The sequence below is a fragment of the Cynocephalus volans genome, chromosome 2, assembly GCF_027409185.1.
Source record: "Cynocephalus volans isolate mCynVol1 chromosome 2, mCynVol1.pri, whole genome shotgun sequence".
Taxonomy (NCBI): domain Eukaryota; kingdom Metazoa; phylum Chordata; class Mammalia; order Dermoptera; family Cynocephalidae; genus Cynocephalus; species Cynocephalus volans.
The window spans coordinates 219877158-219889500 of record NC_084461.1 but is presented as its reverse complement, the minus strand read 5'-3'; the positions used below and the strand labels follow the sequence as shown (position 1 = coordinate 219889500).

At 37.6% G+C, this 12343-nt stretch overlaps 1 pseudogene; it reads left to right on the top strand.

Annotated features, from left to right (window-relative positions):
• The first annotated feature begins 3720 nt into the window (after positions 1 to 3720).
• Positions 3721 to 4892, top strand: LOC134369009 (zinc finger protein 566-like; annotated as a pseudogene).
• Positions 4893 to 12343: the final 7451 nt, after the last annotated feature.

Sequence of the window (12343 nt, the reverse complement as noted above, 5' to 3'; positions counted from 1 at the left end):
TTCAACTGTATCTGTTTAGGTTGATAATTATCCCCAAGTACAACTCATAATATCACACCCAGGTAAGCGGTGGCACAGACCTCGGGTGAGCCTCTGGAGACTTCTCTCAACCGTGTTGTAGGCTCCTCGGGTCACTACAGGTGACATCAGAGTGGCTGTCTCTCCTCTCAGGCCACCGCTCTACAACTCTGCTGACACATAATTAAGGTTAAGTGGAATCTTATTGTTTTCATGAGATCTGAACGTTTGAACTGGCACATACCAGTTACACTAAAAAAGAAAGCAAAATTAGATTCCTTCCCACCATCCACTCTCCTCTTCTGCAAACCCCTTCCTTCCTCATTCCTTCCTCTTCCCGCGTTTCTTTGTCTCTCCTGTATAGAATCCAATGTGGTTTCCCCCCAAAAACTTGAAATCTGATTTCCTTTGTATCCTCGTGTCTAATGGAACTAACCTATAGTCCTATGAATTTCATAAATTCATCTTGTTCCAGCTCATTGTAGCAATAGAGTGTAACTCTGTACCCACTCTCTTTCAAATCTAAATAAGAATTGAAGTTTTATCCAAAATAAGTTCAGCTTGTGACTTTCTAAAGAAAACCTTTTCTTCTTTGATTGATTCTCATTTTGAATTCTGTTTAGCACATTTTCTGCAAAAATATTTATTATAGCTTTTTCAAAAATGGTTTAGCAAATCCTTATTGAGATTTTGTTACATATGGATGAAACACAAGCTAAATAAATGACCTGTCATCCTTTATGATCCATGTCAGGAAAGCAGACTCCGGTACTTAGCATCATGATCTCACTGCTACAACTTGAGAACATTGCCTTCCGTTCCAAATGTACTCACTGCCCTGTGCAGCCTACTCCTGACAATGGCTAAAGCTAAAAGAGCAAATAGAGGGAAATGGATTATTCTTATATTCTACAGTGTGTCTGTCTGAATGCTAATTTTAAACAAAAAATAATTTGGTTATTTGGGTTCCAAATGTACAGAAATTTTAAGTATCGGAAATGGTTTTATTTACCACACTGAATTTCTTTGAAAAAGAAATAGCTGAATAGATCACCAGGTTTGCATTTTAAATACCATTCGGGGATAAAAAGGCAGAAAAGCACAAAGAAAAAAGTAGCCTATAAACCCAGTCCCTAATGTGTACTATTAAATTGGAGTGCAGATGTCTAGTATTTTCTATGCACAAATATGCATATATATCCAAATATAAATTATATTTTATTTCTAATACTGTATAATATATGATCATACAATATTTATTTTATCATTCATTAATAACGCGATTTCCTTCCAAAGTATTGATATTTGCAGAACATAAGATGTATGAGAATCAGACGTTTCTTGTTAGAGTTTGCTATTCTGACATTCATCGACGTGTAAGAAAATCTCAATAAGGATCTGTGTGGTTTTAAACCATCCCGCCTATTACATTCTTCGTAATACAGTCCTTTAAGAAAAGATTCTATGAATTTTAAAACAACACAAATATGATGAAGAGAAAGTATTTCAAAACTTTGCTACAATCACTGAAATGAAAAAGATAAATAGAAATCACCTTACAATCATTCTTTCCACCATTGATTTTTCCCAACTCTAATCGATTTAACGTATTTCTGTTTAAGTGATTTTTCTTAAGCTTCAGTTAGGTCACACTACTCTCCTTCATGAAAGTTTGAGATGCTACCAAATTACATACAGAGTAAAGCCCAAACTCAGGCATGGTGCTCAGGCCCTCAGAAGCTGGTCCCCATCTTTCGTTCTGACTAATCTGCCCATTCTCACTCCTATGCCAGTATGTGCACCGGCTTCTTAGGGCACCAGAATCCTTGCTAACATTTTCCCACTCTACGGTGCAACCTAGATTTTTTTCTCCTGAGAGCACTCTGTTCTGTTCATTTTCTGCTCAACAAATGTCTACTCACACCTCAAGGCTCAGAGCAAGCTACATCTCTTATGAGGCTGCTCTGATCTATCTTGACTGAAAACACTCTCCTTTAAAAAAAAAAAATCATGGAGTGCTGTGTGCCAACTGTGTGCCCACGCTGCCAGTAGCTTTCACATGTTGTCGACTGTACCACGAAGTCAGGTGAATCCCCAATTATCAGTTGAAAATGAGGGTTCAGATCTTTTGAACTTACTCCATGGCACTTGGCCAATTTGTTTGTGACCTCATACTATTTTGAGTTAATCTCTATTAAGGACATTGATGCATCTTTTCTTAGGGAGCCCATACAATTTGTCATGCACATCAGGTCAATTTCAATGGTGAAAGGGGAGATGGTTCTTTCAGTAATTAAATCATGTTAGTATTCATAACATTCATAACTTTCTTGGGTAAACTGGAACACATGATTATCTTTGTGTCATGCACTGAATATTTGTGTTCCCCAAAGTTACATGTTGACACCCCTCCACTGCGATGTGATAGTACTTGGGGACAGGGCCTTTCCAGAAGTAATTAAGGTTAAATGAAGTCATATGGGTGGGGCCCTAATCCCATAGGACAGGTGTCCTTATAAGAAGAGACACCAGAGCTCACTTGTGCTGGTGATCTCTCTCTCACACTCTCTCTCTTTCTCTCTTTTGGGTCTACAATAAAATCAAATAGCAAGAAAACACACAACATTAAATTCAAGAAGAAAGAGTAATTTAAAAAATATTATCAAAGATACAACTTATTGGCTTTAAATAGAAGTAAATTTGTTGAGTTCTATATTCTATTGAGTCTTTTTCTACACTTTCTTTGACCAGATAAGAACCAGAAAGTTATTCCTAATTTTTAGCCTCAGCATTCATAATTTAAAATTATGGTTTTAAATTACTAATTTGATTTTTTATAAACATAAAACTTTAAAACAATTAAAAATACCACTGTACTGAACAAAACCCAGATACCTGTATATACAAAACTAACTTGAACTTGGACAGTATCAAGGTTCATAAATTTCTCTGAAATAATACAGCATAAAGCAATGGTATCCTTGTGTGAATCAGTGATTTACAACAGTAACAAAAAAATAAATAAATAACTGCTCTCCCAGTTTAGGAAGAGTAAAGCTGAGTTACACAGCACTATTCACAATAGCCAAGATATGGAAACAATTTGAGTGTTCATCAACAGATGAATGAATAAAAAAAAAAAGTGGTATATATACACAGTGGAATACTACTCACCCTTAAAAAAGAACAAAATTCTGTTACTTGCAACAGCATGGACAAATGTCTAGAGGACATTATGTGAAATAAGGCAGGCACAGGTCTTTCTGAAGCTGTCCGGCAGCTACAGATAGTGGGGCTGGGCAGGGAAGTTAGCCCATCTCAAACACTCCAGAGTGGCCTTCTTTGGGAGCTATGGCCCAAGGCTGACTCAGGGATACTTGAGGCCTCTGGGTGAGGTTCAATAAGGGGTGCAGTGCTCCACAGGGCTGCAGCTAAGCAAGAACAAGAAGCCTGCTAATCGGGAGCCATCTTGCCTGCCGCTGCTATGTTTCTGACTACATTTCCCAGGGGGCTCCTCGGCATGACCGTGTTTCTTGCAGGAATTCAGCCTCAAAGTCACGTGCTGGCAGGACTCTAAGGGCTTCACCAGCATCACTCCAGCATTGTGGAAGGTTCTGCTGCTTTGGAAGCTTGGGAGGCTTGAGCTCTACTCTTTTCCAGAAGAGGACCTCAGAGGAGGTCCTTTCTACAAATATCAAAGCCATGGCTCAGGAATCAGTGATATTCAGTGATGTGTCCATAGATTTCACTCAGGAGGAGTGAGAATGCCTGAATGCTGATCAGAGAGACTTATACGGAGGTGGAATGTTGGAGAATTACAGAAACCTGGTTTCAATGGGACATTCCATTTCTAAACCAAATGTGACCTCCTACTTGGAGCAAGGGAAGGAGCCCTGGTCAGTTGACAGAGAATTGACAAGAGGCCAGTGGCCAGTCCTGGAATCAAGATGTGAGAACAAGAAACTATTTCTGAGGAAGGAAATTTATGAAATAGAGTCAGCCCAGTGGGAGATAATGGAAAGACTTACAAGACATGACCTTCAGTGCTCTAGTTTCAGAGATGATTGGGAATGTAATGGCCGGTTTGAGAAACAACATGGCTCTTAGGAGGGACGTTTCAGTCAACTAATATTTACTCAAGAAGACCTACCCACTTTCAGTCAGCATCCATCCTTTACATTACAGAAAATCATTAATAATAATGAAAAATACTGTACATCTGAAGAATATAGGAAAACCTTTAGACATGGCTCACAATTTACTACACATCAGATCATTCATACTATTGAGAAACCCTATGAATGTAAGGAATGTGGAAAGGCCTTTAGACATACTCAAGATTTGCTCATCATCAGAAAATTCACACTGGCAAGAAACACTCTGAATGCAAAGAATGTTGAAAAACCTTTATCTGTGGTTCAGACCTTACTCGACATCACAGAATTCACACTGATGAGAAGCTTTATGAATGTAAAGAATGTGGGAAGGCCTTTAGTAGTGGTTCGAACTTTACTGAACATCAGAGAATTCTTACTGGGGAGAAACCCTATGACTGTAATGAATGTGGCAATGCCTTTAATCAGAGCTCACAACTTATTAAGCGTCAAAGAATCCGTACAGGTGAGAAACCGTATGAATGTAAGGAGTGTGAAAAGGCTTTTCGTTCTGGCTCAGAACTTACTATACATCGGAGAATTCATATTGGGGAGAAACGCTATGAATGTAAGATATATGGGAAAGCCTATTCTCACAGTTCACAACTTATTAGTCATTGTAGAATTCGTACTGGTGAGAAACCCTATGAATATAGGGAATGTGGAAAGAACTTTAATTATGGCTCATAACTTATTCAGCATCAACGTTTGTATTGGTGATAAGTCAAAATACATGAAATGCATAGGAAGAATTTATCTTGTTAATAATCCCTCTAAATAGAATAAGGTATATACATTTTATCTGTTGACTCAGCTTATTCAGCCCAAGAAAAATCATGTTGGAGAAACATCCTATGAGTAGAGTACATTTTGGAAGCCCTTTAATAAAAGCCCATATTTCTCTTGACATCAGATAATTCAGTCTAGCAAATATTGAAAATGACATCATTTTTGACACTTTTCTAACCTTATTGAACATTAAAGAATTCATGCAGAGAAAAAAAAAATAAGGCAGGCACAGAAGACAAACATTTCATGATCTTTTATGTGGAATCTGAAGACGTTGGACTGATAGAAGTAGAACGTAATATAATGGTTACGAGAGACTGAGGGGTAGGATGGGTGAAGAAAAGGAGATGTTGGTCAAAGGATACAAAGGTTCATTAGACAGGAGGAATATGTTTGGTGATCTTGGCAATCTATTGTGACAGTACTTAATAATAATGTATTCTATATTTCAAAATTACTAAGAGAATGGATGTCAATGTTCTTACCACAAAGAAATGATAAGTATGTGAGGTGATGGGTATGTTAAGTAGCCTAATTTGCTCTTTTCACAATGTATACATGTATCAAAACATCACTTTGTACCCCAGACATAAATGCAATTTGTCAATTAAAAATAAAAATAAAATTTTTAAAATTAAAAAAAAAAAAAAGAATAATGCCCTGTTCCATACAAGGAGTAAATAATTCACACCCATCAATAACCTTAGGAGGTAGATCTTTCTCCCATTTTCCATTCTGCACTACCCCACAGCTGGGTGCCCATGTGCAGCAAGCACCTGCAGAATGGCTCAGTAGTCTGGCCTGGGGCCCGCCAGGGGTCAAGGCCCTGAGCAGAGTTGCTTGCACCAAGAGACTATGGGCACCAGAGGGGAGGCAGAAAAGGCTCAGACAGATAGTCCTTACTCCAGGGAGATGGTGTTGCCCTGTGGAGGGCAGGGTTTAACCCAGCCACCCTCAGGTTCTGAGCAGACGCAGTTATTTACAAAACCCAGCATGACTGGGCTGTGATATCATTCACTGGTGTGAGGAGAGGGAGAGGGTGGCCGGAAAGGGGGAGGACAGAAAACAGGAGAGCATTATGACAAGGAGTTGCAGCTTCGACCGGGGCTTCTTACTTTTTCTGTATTTCTGCCTCCTCTCTTATTCGCACTTTGTGTTTCTACCGATTGTTAATGTTTCTTCAGTTCTTTCCAACTCATCCTAAAATATATTTAGGATAAATTATTCTCATAACTTTAGCATCCAAATGCAGAAGACTGGCTATCCTTCAAGTTTGTAGATTAAAATATATATTTAAAGAAACCTTGCCATTATTAAAAGTAAAAATCCAACTTTAAATGATTTCAGAAGACTTGTAAGAAAATTATCATTTCCTCTGATGCAAACACTAGTCAGAATACTAACCATGAAATATTTTAATGTGTGTTTGCTGTCACTTAATGAAACTAGCACTTTATTTCAAACCATAATATTAAAATAGTCTTAGAACAATATGATCATAAAAACTTTGAAAAATTCTTCTAAAATACATAAACTGTGAAAAACTAATAAAGTAATAAAATACTTATTAAATTAATAAGCAAAATACAATATTTCAAAATGACTTGAATTTTAGCTTTGATGAACAAACCAGTTGGGTGTAGTTTTGTTCTGAGGTAGGGAGTCCCTGTAGTAGAGAATTACTGCTGGAAAGAGCCCAATTCAATACCTTGTTGATCTCAAAGAATAATTTTATGCTCTAACTAAATTTATAATTTTAAATTAAAAGTTGGTACAGACAACATAAAGGAACTATAATGCAAAAGGGAGAAGGGAAATCAGAAATATGGGGGAAATTATAAATTTTGCTAGAGAAAAGAAAATGGGATGAGAAAGACAATCACTTTGTTATTTATTACTGTACATGTCAATTTCGTTGAAGAAAAGAAAATATTGATGAATTGGATATTCAGACAAACATTCAGATTGCTCAGAGTATCTGAGAAATTACCTTAAATATTATTCTAAAAATTGTAAGTTTACATAAACAGTATTTAAGCAAAGTTATCCTGAAGAAGCTAGAATTGACTTCTGTAATGAAGCACGTAAAGAAAAGATAACTAAAACTTTTAAAAAATGTGTTTATCTTTTTTCAAAAGAAGGATATCTTTGTGAATTAAAACTCAGCAAAAACAAATAAAAATAGTTGTACAAATTTTTTGATCAGCAAAGTACTAGGCTTTAGGTCATAGTTCTTTAATCTTCAGATTAACTTGAAGTAATCTGAGAAAATTTCTGCAGAAAATTTTTGGAAACCATGTTAAGCAGCCATGTAAGTTAGTATTAGTTATGCCTGTTGAGACCAAAAAAGCAAAACAATTGCGGAGGTTAATTCCCTTTTTGCTATAGACTGAATGTTTATGTCCCCCCGCCGCCACATAAATAAGTTAATACCTAATCCCCAATGTGATGGTATTTGGAGGTGGCGCCTTTGGGAGGTGATTGGGCTGTGGGGGTGGTGTCCTCATGAATGGGATTAGTGCCCTCACAAAAGAGGCTGAGAGGAACGCGTCATCCCTCCCGCCATGTGAGGACATGTGGAAGACGCCATCTGTGAGGAGCAGCCCTCATTGGACACTGAAAATGCTGGTGCCTTCATCTTGGACTTCCCAGCCTCCAGAACTGTGAACAATTAATTTATGTTATATATAAGCCACTGTCTATCGAATTTTGTTATGGCAATGTGAACAGTCTAAGATGCCTCCCATGTATAATTTGAGCTGGAGGCAGTCGTGGGCTGGTTTGGTAATTTTACTTTACGAAACACTCAGGCAGCAGGAAAATCCTGCATTTTCTCCTGCTGTCTTTCCACCCTACCTTCATTGTGGGCCACATTCTCCCAGTTCCTGGCAGAGCTTCAGCCTTCTTCCAAGCAACATTAAGAACACTTCCTGGAAACAGGACACACGACTTCTTTCATTAGCCATCAGGTAATCACAGGCCACACCCAGACACAGAAAGATTAGAAAATCTATCCTGTGCTGGGGGAGGGGGGTGCATGAGCCACCTTAACTTTTGGTTTAATAAGCAGTGAAGAGTATCCAAGAAATTAAGAGGTCAATGAAATATATACTTACATATTTTACAACTCCTCTTATTTTCTGTAGATAAGAAAATCCAGCTCAAATGTTGCTTTTTATCTTATGCTTCACTATAAAACTATTTATTTTATTCTGGGGTGAATGTATTTTGGGCAAATTAAATTTTCTTTATAATACTGTTTTAAAAATTTAATCATAACTTTCAAATTTTTATAAAATACTGTTAGGATTTAATTGATAAAATTTGACTAAATTATAGCTTTATATGCTAGATTAAATGTAGTGATTTGGAAATTGGAAGGCTTCCCATGAGAAACAGAAAAGTAAGCTAGAATTAATTTTCCCAGAATTCCCTTCCCTGCATGGTTGCAATTGGATAGAGGCCATCAGGTGCGAGGTGGAGGGTCCCACCTTATCCTCACTTCTGTAGCCATCCCCTCCTGCTCTCCTTTACTTTGACTTTGATTTTAACAAGAGTGTGGGGCCACACCAAACCCCTGTACCATGTTCCTCCTGTAGCAAGAGATACTTACCTTCTGGCAAGTTCCAACTTGCTCTTCCTCACCAGGGCTGGTGAGTATCTTATCCCTGAACCTTATTTCATCAAACCCATCCAAACCATATAAGATCTAATTCCTGTAATAAATTTTTACTCTACAATATTCCATTATATTCTCAACTTTTTCCTTCTATCAATATTCACGATATGTAATATAGAAGCTTATATGTCATGTAGATAAAGGTAGTGTTTTAATTGAAATGGTTTTACAGCCAGCAATTCTTATTACCTTGCATGTCACAGGAATTCAGCAGCGAGATCTTTTTCTTATAGACAGGCAGCAGTGCACGATGTTACTACCTAAGAACATTGCTTCCCCTTGCCATAAATCAGCAAATAGGACCTTTTACTTTATCTCAGTTTCTCCTTTATTTTTCAAACCAGATAAAATGTCCAGCTGCCTTATTTGCCCAGAGTAATGCAGTTTATATATCACAGCATGTGAAATAGCCATATTATCAGGCTAGACAATATGCTTCATAGTTTTTGGTCAGTTGAAGCAATTGACCTCCCAATAGACAATTCTTCCTCAGAGACAGTCATGGTCGAGGTAGCCTTTGTCATCCCGTGGTAACATGCAACTGGAACTCTCAGTGGCTTTCAACACCACACTCCTCCTCATTCACACTGTGTGTCTATGACAGATTGGCTGCAGCTCTGTTCCATGTCCTTTTGACATCAGCCTGGGCTGTGAAGCAGCCTCAGTCTACAGCAGAGAAAAAGAGAGCTTGTAAAGTTTCTTGCAGAAAGAAAGTATGTTCTTCCATTTCTTTTCATTAGTCAGAGCAAGTCACAAGGCTAGGGCTGATGAGAGCTGAGAAAATACATTTGTTCCCCAATGAGGGGTAAGTAATACTTTTGGGTGAAATAATACACTGAGCATTAGCTTTGCTTCTCCTCTACCCCCACATGCAGGGCAAAAACTCCCTCACCAAAGGCAACAGCCAAATCCCCAGCAACACACTCGTTACGTGCCTGTTTCCACACCTGGTCAGAGCCATGTCCTCTTGACAAGAAGACCTGTGAACTAAACCAACGCACATGCCTCCCTTGCTCTCTGTGTTCAGTGGGGCAACAGGAACAGTACAACTGCAAGAAGTGTTCCCATTTAAAAAGCAACAGCCGAGAGCCCACCAGCAGCCTCTGGTCGGCATCAATTCCAGAAACCTGACGGGTGGACATTTTGAGAGTCTTGAGCCTCCCACCTTGGGGCGGGGAATGCTTTTCAGGCTCTCATTGTACACCCTGGAAATAGACACTCTCCCCCAGTTTGTCCTCCTGCTCCCTATGTCCTTCCTTCTTGGTCACCTTACTTTGTCACCTCTGAGAAGGGCACTGGGCACATGCCCCCCTTGGGGGCTGACAGCCTCTGAAGTCTGGTGAGTCAATGTTCCTAGTAATCAAACTCTTTTTTTTTTTTCTTTTCTTTGGCGTCTGGCTGGTACAGAGATTGAACCCTGGACCTTGGTGTTATCAGTCCTGAGCTCTGACTGAGCTAATTGGTCAGCACCAAACTCTCTTCTGGTCCAAACTGATGATTGTTGGAGATACAATTCTTCCCAAAACTTAGTTATTTTTTCTCAATCTTTTCTGGAAGAGGAAGGAAATATTTTTTTAAAATGATATTACCTAGCATGGAGATAGAGCTTATATTTTTCTTTCACATAGAGCCCTTGATGTACTCAACATAACAGTTGTTCTATCTGCCTTTTATATTTTATTTTCATGTGTGACTTGGTTTGCTGCTAGCAATAACATGCCAAAGTCAAATCCTGCAGCTGATGTTTCCTATAGACACCATTCCTGACCCAAATGGTCATTTGGCCCATATTTGAACGTGAACATGGATGGGGCCTCACAGCCTATTGAATCTGTGCATCATTTTTACACCCTTCAGGTGTTAGATCATAAATCTGTCTTCTAGTAATTTCTACATACCATTCTTCCTTCTGCCTATACATCAGCAGGCAACAAATATAAACAGTCTTGTAAGCCGTTACTGACCAATCCACCTACCACCTTACTGTGAGCCTGAAAAAAAACCCAGTAGTTACTAAGACTATATTTTTATATAACATATTTTCTCTCTCTGCTCTTCCTTCAGTGTGTTATAATGTGGCATTTTCTTTTAAAGTGTGCATCACACAATAATAGCAGATTTCTACATATCCTTGGGTCATCATAAAATTGAACAGGGCTGCTAGTCTCCTTATTTTAAGTAACTGCTCTTTCATTTTTTGTAGAATATACATTCACTTCTGGTTTTTAAAATATTTGTTTGTTTTATTCATTTTACCAGCTGCATTCTTGAACTAAAGGAGTTACATAAATCCCCTATTGTTTAATTGACCATTTAACATAACTGCCATACATTCTTGCTACTAGTTATGCATGGATGAGAGTCAGGCCTTTTGTATTTTTATCCAAATCATTGATAAAATTGTGAAAAGGACATAGCCAAGGATAAAGCCAGTGGTACCCTGCTGGAAACCAGCTTTAGATATTGACATCTACCCATCAATCACCTCTTTGGTTGAGTTTTTTAATCAGCTACTAATCCATCTTTTTGATCTTGTAGTTTTCTAAATCTCATCAACAAGTGCCGAGTCTGACATGATTTGTTCTTTGTGGGTCTGTAGTCACCTCCTCCTCTGAGGAACCATCTTTCAACTTTAATGATGTGATCCTTAGAAAAGAAGGTGCTATTATGCTACACATCAGCAGTAAGTAGAACCTTGTCCAACTTTTCAAAGTGTAATAATCATTTGTCCAACTTCAACAAACTTGTGAAACTTCTAAATTTTGCCAAGTTTCCTAAAATATTTTCAAGAATATGTTCATAGCTAATTTATAAGCTATCTGAGTAACTGAGGTAGCAACTTTAGTAGACATTCAAAATAGTTGTGTGTGCTGGCAGAATTTTCTTCAGCTATCCCAGGTTTCAAAGTCTTTCTAACTAGTGTCTGTCCTATTTGTCTCTGAGAATAATTCTAGAAACTGCATTTTCTTTTTTCTCTTTGTTAATTTTCAACATAACAAACCTCAGCCTGTCTGTTTTCCTGTCACTGCAGATATTATCTTGAAAATTGCTATTAGTTCACCTTGTCATTCCTATAATCATTCTTGCAGTTTATTTTTTGAATCCAGATTAGACTAGACTGGCAGGTGATCTAAAACTCAGATGTTACATGCTTTCATTAAATTTAAGGAGGGCAGACAGGTCTTGTCATGGAAATAACACTGAATGTGGGTCCAGATATGTAGGGCATAAGGACTAACCTCCAAACTTTCTAGTTTTGTGTTTTGTTAGGGCATAAGATTTTCTGACATACTGTTTGTTTTTTAAAATTACATTAAAAATTTTTTTTCTCATATAAAGTGCTATAGCAATGAGAAAAATATGTAAATCATCTTAAAGTACTCTGTAAACTGGGAATATAAAGCATCTTGTCATTGTTATTACTTGGTAATATAAAGTTGATATAAAATGCAAGGACAGGAAAGATAAAATGAAAGCAGCGTATTGAAAATTGAAGGAAGAAATAGATTATATACACTGAAGATGTATGCCATGGACTTAGCCTATACATCTAAATAGTAGCCGGAATGTAGTCTGTCCATTCTTATTTAGTAATTAAAATATGTTAATGATAAAAAAGCCAAAAAGAGTAAACATAAATCGAGTGTGAAAATTAGATGTTTTCTTAGTGTATTAGTTCATTTTGTGTTGCTATAACAGAATT